The 9708-nt window shown below is 46.8% G+C and overlaps 1 protein-coding gene across 3 annotated transcripts in view; it reads right to left on the reverse strand.

Annotated features, from left to right (window-relative positions):
* PIK3C2B (phosphatidylinositol-4-phosphate 3-kinase catalytic subunit type 2 beta) overlaps nucleotides 1-9246 on the reverse strand; it is an 85868-nt gene extending 76622 nt beyond the window's left edge. For 2 of the 3 annotated variants that reach the window (XM_044002814.1, XM_044002812.1), the window contains exons 1-2: nucleotides 8652-9246; nucleotides 4832-4944 (exon numbers count right to left, since the gene is read on the reverse strand). The gene's annotated coding sequence lies outside the window, so the exon portion shown is untranslated. The remainder of the gene's footprint in view (nucleotides 1-4831; nucleotides 4945-8651) is intronic. The other variant, XM_044002813.1, reaches the window with a different exon arrangement.
* Nucleotides 9247-9708: the final 462 nt, after the last annotated feature.

The following is a 9708-nucleotide window of genomic DNA, read 5'->3' on the forward strand; positions in this document are numbered from 1 at the left end:
TTGCCCCACAAAACAAAACCAAAAAACAGAAAAGAACTGAGAGTGAGCTTGGTGGTCCAATGGACCACTCCCTTATTTTACAAATGGGGAAACTGAGACCCAGAAAGGTTAGGTTACGTAGCTGATCCCACATCCCCTTGGTAGTACAGCCAGGATGAGGACCCAGATCCTCCAAAGCTAAAGCCAATATTCTTTCTACTATACTCCCCTGGAGCTTGAGGTCAGTGTCCCCTTTTCTAGGGAGACCTTCCTGATCTTCCCACTTAGATGTGAGCTCTATTATTTAAACATCTAGGTAATACAGTAGTTAAAGCACCAGGCTAGGCCTGGAGTTAGGAAGACCAGGTTTCAAAATTGGCCTCAGACACTTACTAGCTGTGTGACTGTGGGCAAGTCACAACCTCTATTTGCCTCAGTCTGGTCATCTGTGAAGTAGAAATAATACTAGCATCTACCTTCCAGGGTTATTGTAAGGATCAAGTAAGATAATAATTGTAAACACTTAGTGCTGGGCACATGGTAGGTGCTATAGAAATCTTAACTGTTACTACTTTTTAAAATTTTTATTTATTTATTTTTTTTTTTGGTGAGGCAATTGGGGTTAAGTGACTTGCCCAGGGTCACACAGCTAGTAAGTGTTAAGTGTCTGAGTTAGGATTTGAACTCAGGTACTCTTGAATCCAGGGCCGGTGCTCTATCCACTGCGCCACCTAGTTGCCCCAACTATTACTACTATTGTCGTTGTTTCTGGGTTTCTAGGATCTTTTGCTTTGTTGCTCTCTTATAGCATTTGGGCAGTCAGCCTTACAACAGTGATTGATTCACATCCATTTCCTTTCCTACATTATAGGCAACTTGAGGGCAGAACTCACCATCCCCCACTATACCTGGCACAAAGAAAGTGTCTCACAAATATTTAATGGATCAGTGTGCAGTCACCCTCACCATCAGTAAGTTCTTCCTCATGTCTAGTCCAAATTCCATAATACTATTATTTAAATGTTAGTTAGTTTTACTGAATTATTTTCAATCTTTTTTTATAGGAGAGGAAGGGGATAAGGAAGAAGGGGCAAAAGAAGGGAGGGCAGATTGGGGGAGAAGGCAGTCAGAAGCAAATCCCTTTTGAGGAGGGATTGAGAGATAGGGTGAAAGAAGATAGATAATAATAGAGTAAATATCATGGGGAAGGGAATAGGATGGAGGGAAACAGTTAACAACAGTAATTGTGAAAAAGAGAAAAGGGGGAAAATCATACAAAAAATATTTATAGCAACTCTTCGTGGTGGCTAAGAATTAGAATTCAAAGGAAATGTCCATCAGTTGGGGAATGACTGAAGAAGCTATGGTATATGATTGTAATGGAATATTATAGTGCTATAAGAAATGACAAGCATTGGGGCAGCTAGGTGGCACAGTGGATAGAGCACCGGCCCTGGAGTCAGGAGTACCTGAGTTCAAATCCAGCCTCAGACACTTGACACTTACTAGCTGTGTGACCCTGGGCAAGTCACTTAACCCCAATTGCCTCACCAAAAAAAAAAAAGAAATGACAAGCAGGATGATTTTAGAAAAACCTGGAAAGACTCATATGAACTGATGTATAGTGAAGTGAGCAGAACTAGGAGGACATTGTGCACAGTGACAGCAGTATTGTTCTATGAGCAGTTGTGAAGGACTTCTCTCAGCAATACAATGATCCAAGATAATCCCAAAGGGCTAATGATGAAGCATACTATCCACCTCCAGAGAAAGAACTGGTATTGGGGGCAGCTAGGTGGCACAGTGGATAGAGCACCGGCCCTGGATTCAGGAGTACCTGAGTTCAAATCCGGCCTCAGACACTTAACACTTAAAGCTGTGTGACTCTGGGCAAGTCACTTAACCCCCATTGCCTCACACAACAAAAAAAAAAAAAAAGAAAAGAAAAGAAAGAACTGGTATTGATTGAACACAGACTAAAAAAAAAAAAGAGTACTTGTGGATTGTACATATATAACCTATATCGGATTGGTTGCTATCTTGTGGAGGGGGGAGGAAAGGGAGGGAGGGAGAAAATTTTGGAACTCTAAATCTTATAAAAATGAATGTTGAGGGGGCAGCTAGGCGGCGCAGTGGATAAAACACCAGCTTTGAATTCAGGAGGACCTGAGTTCAAATACGGCCTCAGACACTTGACACTTATTAGCTGTGTGACCCTGGGGAAGTCACTTAACCCTCATTGCCCTGCAAAAAAAAAAAAAAATGAATGTTGAGAACTACCTTTACATGTAATTGGAAAAAAAATCTCTTTTTAAAAAATGATTTGTTATAAGGGGTGGCTCTCTGAGAAGAGGAGCAGGAAGTGACAGTGGGAAATATAGGCAATGTAAAGTAAAAAAAAAAAATCAATAAAACTTAGTTTTAAAAAATCCAAGCCCATACCTGCCCTTTGGGCCTGTCTCCATTTCAAACATGGCCCCTGGAAACACGATTGCCTTTAAATGCAACGCCCTGTGTTCTAGCCACAGGTCAGCTGAAGGAGCCATGCAATATGGTGGAAAGAACAGTGGGCTTGGCTCTTACAATCTGCTTTGACCTCTGCCCCTAGCTGTGTGACCCTGAGTAACTTACAGCAATTTTCTGGGCCTCAGAACCCTCATCTATAAAATGGAAGTGGGGATGAACTAGATTCTGAGCTACATAGACATTTAGCACAGTGCCTGACACACAGTAGGCCCTTAATTAATGTCTGCTGGTGGCCTACTGACTGACTATGTCTTTATCCCCCTGCAGTCTTTGTTCAGATTCAGAACCTGACCTACCACCCCCTCCTCTTTAGATCCAGTAAGGTCAATGTGGATTATGATGTAAAGTTTACTCCCTTCCCCTGTCCAATTCATCTATGGTAATCGCCTCCCCATCCATCTCTTGGACCTTGCAGAGTCGATGGCTATGGAGATGTAGCAGGGTACCAGAAATAGCCAGCATACAGGGAAACTTCCCTTTCTCCAAAGGCTACACTGGGATTGGAGGAGAGGAATGAAAAAAGTCTTGATGGGTGATGACTCCACCAACCAATGCCCCCGATCCTCCAATCCCGGTGGTCCTAGCTCAGCTAGGCATGGTGAAATACAAAGCAGCCACATGTGCTGAGCAGCTGCTGTGTAGTAAGGGAATAAACCACGAGTGGGGAGGCTTGTAGGTGGCTTCCAACCTACCCAACCAGTGAGTCACGGCAGTCAGAAGTTTAAGAATGGATATAAGGGGGGGGCAGCTAGGTGGTACAATGGATAAAGCACCAGCCCTGGATTCAGGAGTACCCAAGTTCAAATCTGGCCTCAGACACTTGATACTTACTAGTTGTGTGACCTTGGGCAAGTCACTTAACCCCAATTGCCTCACCAAAAACCAAAAACCAAAACCAAAACAAACTAACTAAAAAAAAGGATGGATATAAGGCAACATATCAACAAATGCTATGGAATTGAAGGCCAACCATAGCTGGATTTAAAATCATCAAAGAATGCAATTAATTCATTGCATTATAAATAAATTATAATAATTATATGTGCATAAATTTTAATGCAATTAATACAAAATTAACTTTGTGGAGAAGGTGAATTTTGACCATTGTAAGGAAGCAGAGGGACATAGATTCATGAAGGAACAAGGACATGGAGGAGTGACAAAGTTAAATGACTACCATCCATCCCCAAAGTGCTAAATGATCCTGGTCTCCCTTTAAAGTGAGTGGAAGAGAGGTAGCTGAGTCACCTTGGGCCTGAGGAAGATGGCCTTTTTCTGCAGACAGAGAACTCTTGGAAAGAAATATTGACATCTGGAGGCTCCAACCTGTGTGTGGCTTCTTTTCCAATATGGCCTTTGGGTGTGTTGTCTCCTCTCTCTGCTTTGCTAGTCCCCTATTCTTTTTGGGGGTTTTTTTTGGGTTTTTTGTGGGGCAATGGGGGTTAAGTGACTTGCCTAGGGTCACACAGCTAGTATGTATCAAGTGTCTGAGGCCGGATTTGAACTCAGGTACTCCTGAATCCAGGGCCGGTGCTTTATCCACTATGCCACCTAGCCACCCCCTAGTCCCCTATTCTTAAGACCCATAAAGTTTATTGCTTTCTCAGTCACCTGAGTCCACTAGATTTGGAGTCAGGAAAACCTGGGTTTGACTGTGTGACCCTGGGCAAGTCAATTCACTTCTCTTTTCAGTTTTCCCATCTATAAAATAGGAAAAATAACCTCACAGGGTTGTAGTGAAGATCAAATATGAGCATATGTATAATATACTATGTAAACTTCAGCTATTGTTGTTATTGTTGTTGCTATTATTATTAATGTTGTTGTTGTTGTTTGTAGGGCAATGAGGGTTAAGTGACTTGCCCACGGTCACACAACTAGTAAGTGTCTGAGACAAGATTTGAACTCAGGTCCTCCTGAATCCAGGGCAGGTGCTTTATCCACTGTGCCACATAGCTGCCCCCTGTTATTAGTAGTAGTAGTAGTAGTAGTAGTAGTAGTAGTAGTAGTAGTAGTAGTAGTAGTAGTAGTAGTAGTAGTAGTAGTAGTAGTAGTAGTAGTAGTAGTAGTAAAGTGGATCTCCTATTTCTAGAGGGGGAAAACATTCCCCAGGGAGATCATGTAAGGTGCTGAGAGATCCTAGTCACTAGCTCCCAGTCCCTGACCTTGTCAACATAGACAGTCTGAGGATTTATATCTTTCATTAGCCAACACAATTTACAACCCACTCTCAGTTATGCAGGCTCCGTAATAATAGAAGATGTTTAAATAATCCCCAAACCTCATTTTAGAATGCCAGCCCATCATTCCCAACCAAATTTCTTACCAGACCAGCTCAGAAGAGATAAAATGCTTTGATTTTAATTTCTCCTCCTCTCCTTTCACCTCAGGGCAGGGAAGCCAAGGACCTCATCGATTCACCCACAGGCTCATCTGTTCCTGAATAATAGACAATTAGCCATTTTAGGATATCTACCCAGAACTACCATGATGGCTATGTTATAAATCAAGTTTACTAGATATGGTTTTGAATCCCAAGCTTACCATCCTTGGTAGATCCATCTCACTGAATAAAAATGCCTTCAGAATCCTTGCCTTTCTTCAAGGCTTCTCACTGGGGCCACTTCTTCCTTAAGGCCTTCCCTGATAGTCCCAGTAGTTAACATTATCCCCTTCCTCAAATTACCTTCTGGCTATTTATCTGGGTGCACAGTCACCCCTAGTTGAGTATAAGCTCCTTGAGAGCAGAAAACATTTTGATCTTGTTTTCCCAGAACCTAGCAAAGATGCTGGCATGTAGTGGGCATTTGATAATTCAATAAACATTAATAAGAACACACTATGTTTTAGGTACTGTGTTAAGTACCAGTTTTTTAAAAAGTAGGCAAGCAGGAGCAGCTAGATGGCGCAGTGGATAGAGCACTGGCCCTGGAGTCAGGAGGACCTGAGTTCGGATCCGACCTCAGACACTTAACACTTACTGGCTGTGTGACCCTGGGCAAGTCACTTAACCCCAATTGCCTCACCAAAAAAAAAAAAAAGAAAAAAGTAGGCAAGCAGGGGCAGCTAGGTGGCACAGTGGATAGAGCACCGGCCCTGGATTCAGGAGGACCTGAATTCAAATCCAGCCTCAGACACTTAACACTTACTGGCTGTGTGACCCTGGGCAAGTCACTTAATCCTGATTGTCTCACCAAAAAAAAAAAAGTTTAGTAAACATTTGTTGAACCGACTGGAGCTATTGAATCTGAGGGGGTGACAACAGCCCCCACCCTAGGTGGCATAGTAGATAATACAGAGATGAAATTTCAATTCAGGAAGACTTGAGTTTAAATCCTGCCTCAGACACTTACTAGCTATGAGCCCTTGGTTAAGTTATTTAACCTCTGTCAGCCTCCATTTCCTCATCTGCAAAATGAGGATGAGAATTAGGGCACCGACCTCACAGGGCCGCTAGAAGGGCAACATGAGATGAGAACTCTTAAGTGCTTTGCTAACCCTAAAGCATTATAGAAATGCTATTTATAAATATAAATGACTATAACCCTATTGCTTCTTTTTCTTTCCTGAGCTTGCTATGGTCTTCGTTCTCTCTCTGACTCATTTATCAGCCCAATACTATACCATCAGTAGGTTCCCTCGGTTGTCCAGAAGGTCTTAGCCTGTCAGATGTTTCTCATTCTCCAGACATTTGCCTCCAGCTCCCATTAGAAAATCCATTTTCTCTCCCAGTTTCTATTCTGTTGGTCCAAGACCATTAGGAAGAGACTCAGACCAAAGAGTGGCCCTCCGGGCATAGAGTCACCTCTTTCCATTTGCTCACCCAACTGTCATTGAAGAATGGCACCAGCCTTTTCTACATCACTTCTACTTGGGTTGTATATTCAACATCCCACTAGCTCTGAGTGCCAGCCTCACTCCTCCTCTCCCTCCACTGCAAGGGCCTCACCAGGTCACCCATAGGATCCTAGATTCAGAATGGGAACTTTCGGGGGTCAGCAGGAATACATTGTAAGACTCAGGATGGTCCATGCCACTCATAAACCCTGAGCTGGGAAAAATCCAAGGGGCTGTGTGAGGGAGGGGAGAGGATGAGACAAGGTTCTAATGAGTTCTCTCTCGCTCCCTGCTCTCCCTCTGTAATTTCTCTTTCCTCAGTGGCCCTGCACAGGACTGATGCACTGCAGGTTTCTCCTGGGGAGCCCTTGTCTGCATCAGAGATCTGCAAAGCACTGTGCCAAACACAGGCTACTTCACTGAATGGACCAAAGGCTTGTACACGTGGGTATGTGCCCACATACACGCAGATCTGTTTCTCTCCCGCCAAGACAAATGGAAGGATCCATCCCGGCAATGGCAAAGGCCAGGCAAAGCCAAGGGGGATCACCCTCTATCCAAAGGAGTATGCCAGAGGTAACAAAGCCTTTCTAGACCCTCAGCCTTTAGAGGTGAATTCCCAGTAGAGGTGTTATATAGACAAACACCCATCTGGTTATGAGTGAAAGGCTCAGGCAAAGGCTCAGGCAGACATATACACTCAGCAGCATACCAAGAGGCATGAAAATCAATCTCAGGCTCACCTAAGGGCCAGAGGAAAACCAATGACAGCCCCAGAGTTAGACTCCAGACCAAAAAGAATCCAGAGCTGCAGTCTCTTCAGACTTTGGCTGCCCAGCAAAGCTATAAAATTTGCCTTCATTTAATTTTTCCATGAATATTACCAAGAATGGGCAGGCCAGGTTCCAGAGGGGCTAAATATTTGGAAGGTTTGGTACCTCTTCATCTCTACTTTGTGATCGTTAGCTGGAGGTGTATGTGTTGGGGGTGGGGGATTGGGGGCCCAGTTACCAATTCCCAGACCTATTTCTCCTGCTATCACTCCAAGGTCTGACAGAGCAACAATGCAAGACCTTGGTCAAGAGCTGGTCCTGGAGGAAAATTCAATGTAGATTTCCAGGGCTGGTTTAGCCACCACCTAGCTGGTATGGGAGGTTAAGGAAACAGGAGGACAAGGTGGCATCAGGGCCCCAATTCTGGGGCTCCCCCTTGAAAAAAAATCTCCCCACACGGGAGCAGCCCAAAGTGCAGAACTCCCAGGAAGAGTTGGGGGGGGGAAGAAAACAGTCCAGCTACGGACAATAGAGATTCCATCCCAGGCAGGGCTGGTGGGGATGAGGAGGGGAATGCAATGAAAGCCCCTAAGTGGGAGGAGGGGGAAGGTGGGGGGAAGCCAAGGAATGAAAGGAGGAAGGTTTCCTCGCAGCAAGAGAGCTCTCCGACCTGGCACTCCGACTGTGTTTGCACAAACTAACCGTGATGCCTTTGGTAACTAACTCTTCCCACATCCAGGGATCCTGCCAAGCCCCCGGCCTCCCCACCCCACCCAACCCCACTTCAGCCACGCTTTTCCACTGCTGGCTCTCCATTGCGGTTCCTCCCAAGCACCCAAACCACCCCTAGGAGAAGCTGGAAAGGAGAAGAGCCCAGGCCTGGGCCGGAGCCAAGGGGGCCGCTTTCCCACCCAGCCTAGCAGCTCCAGCTTATTAGGGTTCTCCGACTCTCTGCCTTCCTTCCACTTTGCACTCTTCCTCCTCTTCCTGGAAGGAAGCTGCTGCAGCGCCCTTATAAGGCAGGAGCCAGTCTTAACCAACATCCCCCCCCTCCAAAAAAAAAAGTAATAAAAATTCTTGTCCTTCCCCGGACTGGACACTGACTTTTCCCCCACTGGGAGAGAAAACAGCCATCCCTCAGGACAGGTTTTACTATTTGTTTCTCATCTCATAGGCAAACAAAACCTACAGGTTTGGGTAAGTTCTGGTCTTCCCGCAGTTTGGAGACAAGGGGTGGGTACTCTGGGGTCAGAGGAGTCCTCCACCCCCACCCCCACCCCCACCCGCACCCGTACCCTCCACCTCCTCCAGCAGGGCTGGGAGCACGCTCCCCCTACAACCTGCTGGGCCCCGCAGGCTCTCTTCTCTTTTTCTCCTCCCCGCAGCATCCATGGCTGAGGCTGCAGTCCAGAACCTTCCCTATTCCTCCCATTGTTACACCTCCATGTTGGGAAGAGCTCCTGACCCGGTCAGTCCTCCCCATGCCCGTCATTCTCAGACGTGGGCTGGGAGACCCCACGGCTGGCTAAGGCTTACCTGGGGTTCGCTCAGATCGAACGGGCTCCCGATCGCCCGGTGCGTGTGGCTGGCGACGTCTCGCCAGAGCTTCGCTGATGTCCTCCCCTCTCCGCAGGCTGTTCGGTGCACGAGCCTCAAGGTGTTTCTAGCCCCAAGCCTCCCTCCCCTCTTCCCTTCTCCAGCCCACGGGGTTCATAAACCAACATTCAAAGGTGACGAGTCCCCGAAGAAGGGTCCCTGATGCAATGGGAGAGGCTGCCAAGGGCGAAGTGCTGGGCTTGCATGCAGAGAGAGAGAGAGAGAGAGAGAGAGAGAGAGAGAGAGAGAGAGAGAGAGAGAGAGAGAGAGAGACCCAAAGAGGAGCTCAAGCTTGCTAGCAGAGTACAGCAACCATGGCTAGGACAATAGCAAAAGAAGGAAAAAGGGAATGAGCCATCTCCCGGAAACGCGGGGCACTGCACCAGCAAGTCCAGCCTCGAGCTCCCTGAGACCCTTGACAGGCTCCCAGCCTCTCGGCCAGAGCCAAGTCACTGGGGCTGAAGGGAGCCAGAGGGAGGAGCCCTTATCCCACCGCTCTGACCTCTCTCCACCCTCTCCTCTCCGGCCTTCCCATCCAGCCAAGGGGCGGAGGAGGGGCGGAGAGGGAAAGAAGTGGACCGGGATGAGATCTTGCTACCGATACCCAGGCAGAGAGCCCAACATTGCCACTAGCTTCTCCCTCCAAGAACTCCCTTTGTTTGGGGTCAGAAGAAAGCAAAAAATTCTTTAGGCATAAAAAAAAAGCCAAACCCCAAAACGCAACACCTTTGGCGGGGGGGGGGGGGGGGGGGGGCGGGAGGCGCAGATTAAGGAACATGGTGTGGCCAGGGTGCCTCCTCTTGAGGATTTCCAGGCACTTTGCACATTCATCTCCTTTGCCTACCCAACACTCCTTGCACGCGGAAGGGTTTGTGGAGTTGTGCCCTGGAGGTCAGAGGGGTCCAGAGAAAGGAAAAGAAGACAAAAAAACCTGGAAAGAGGGGAATTCCCAACAAACCTCATGGAAAAAGGAAGGGGGAATCCCCAACGTGAAGAC

Source organism: Dromiciops gliroides, chromosome 4 (genome assembly GCF_019393635.1).
Source record: "Dromiciops gliroides isolate mDroGli1 chromosome 4, mDroGli1.pri, whole genome shotgun sequence".
Lineage (NCBI taxonomy): Eukaryota > Metazoa > Chordata > Mammalia > Microbiotheria > Microbiotheriidae > Dromiciops > Dromiciops gliroides.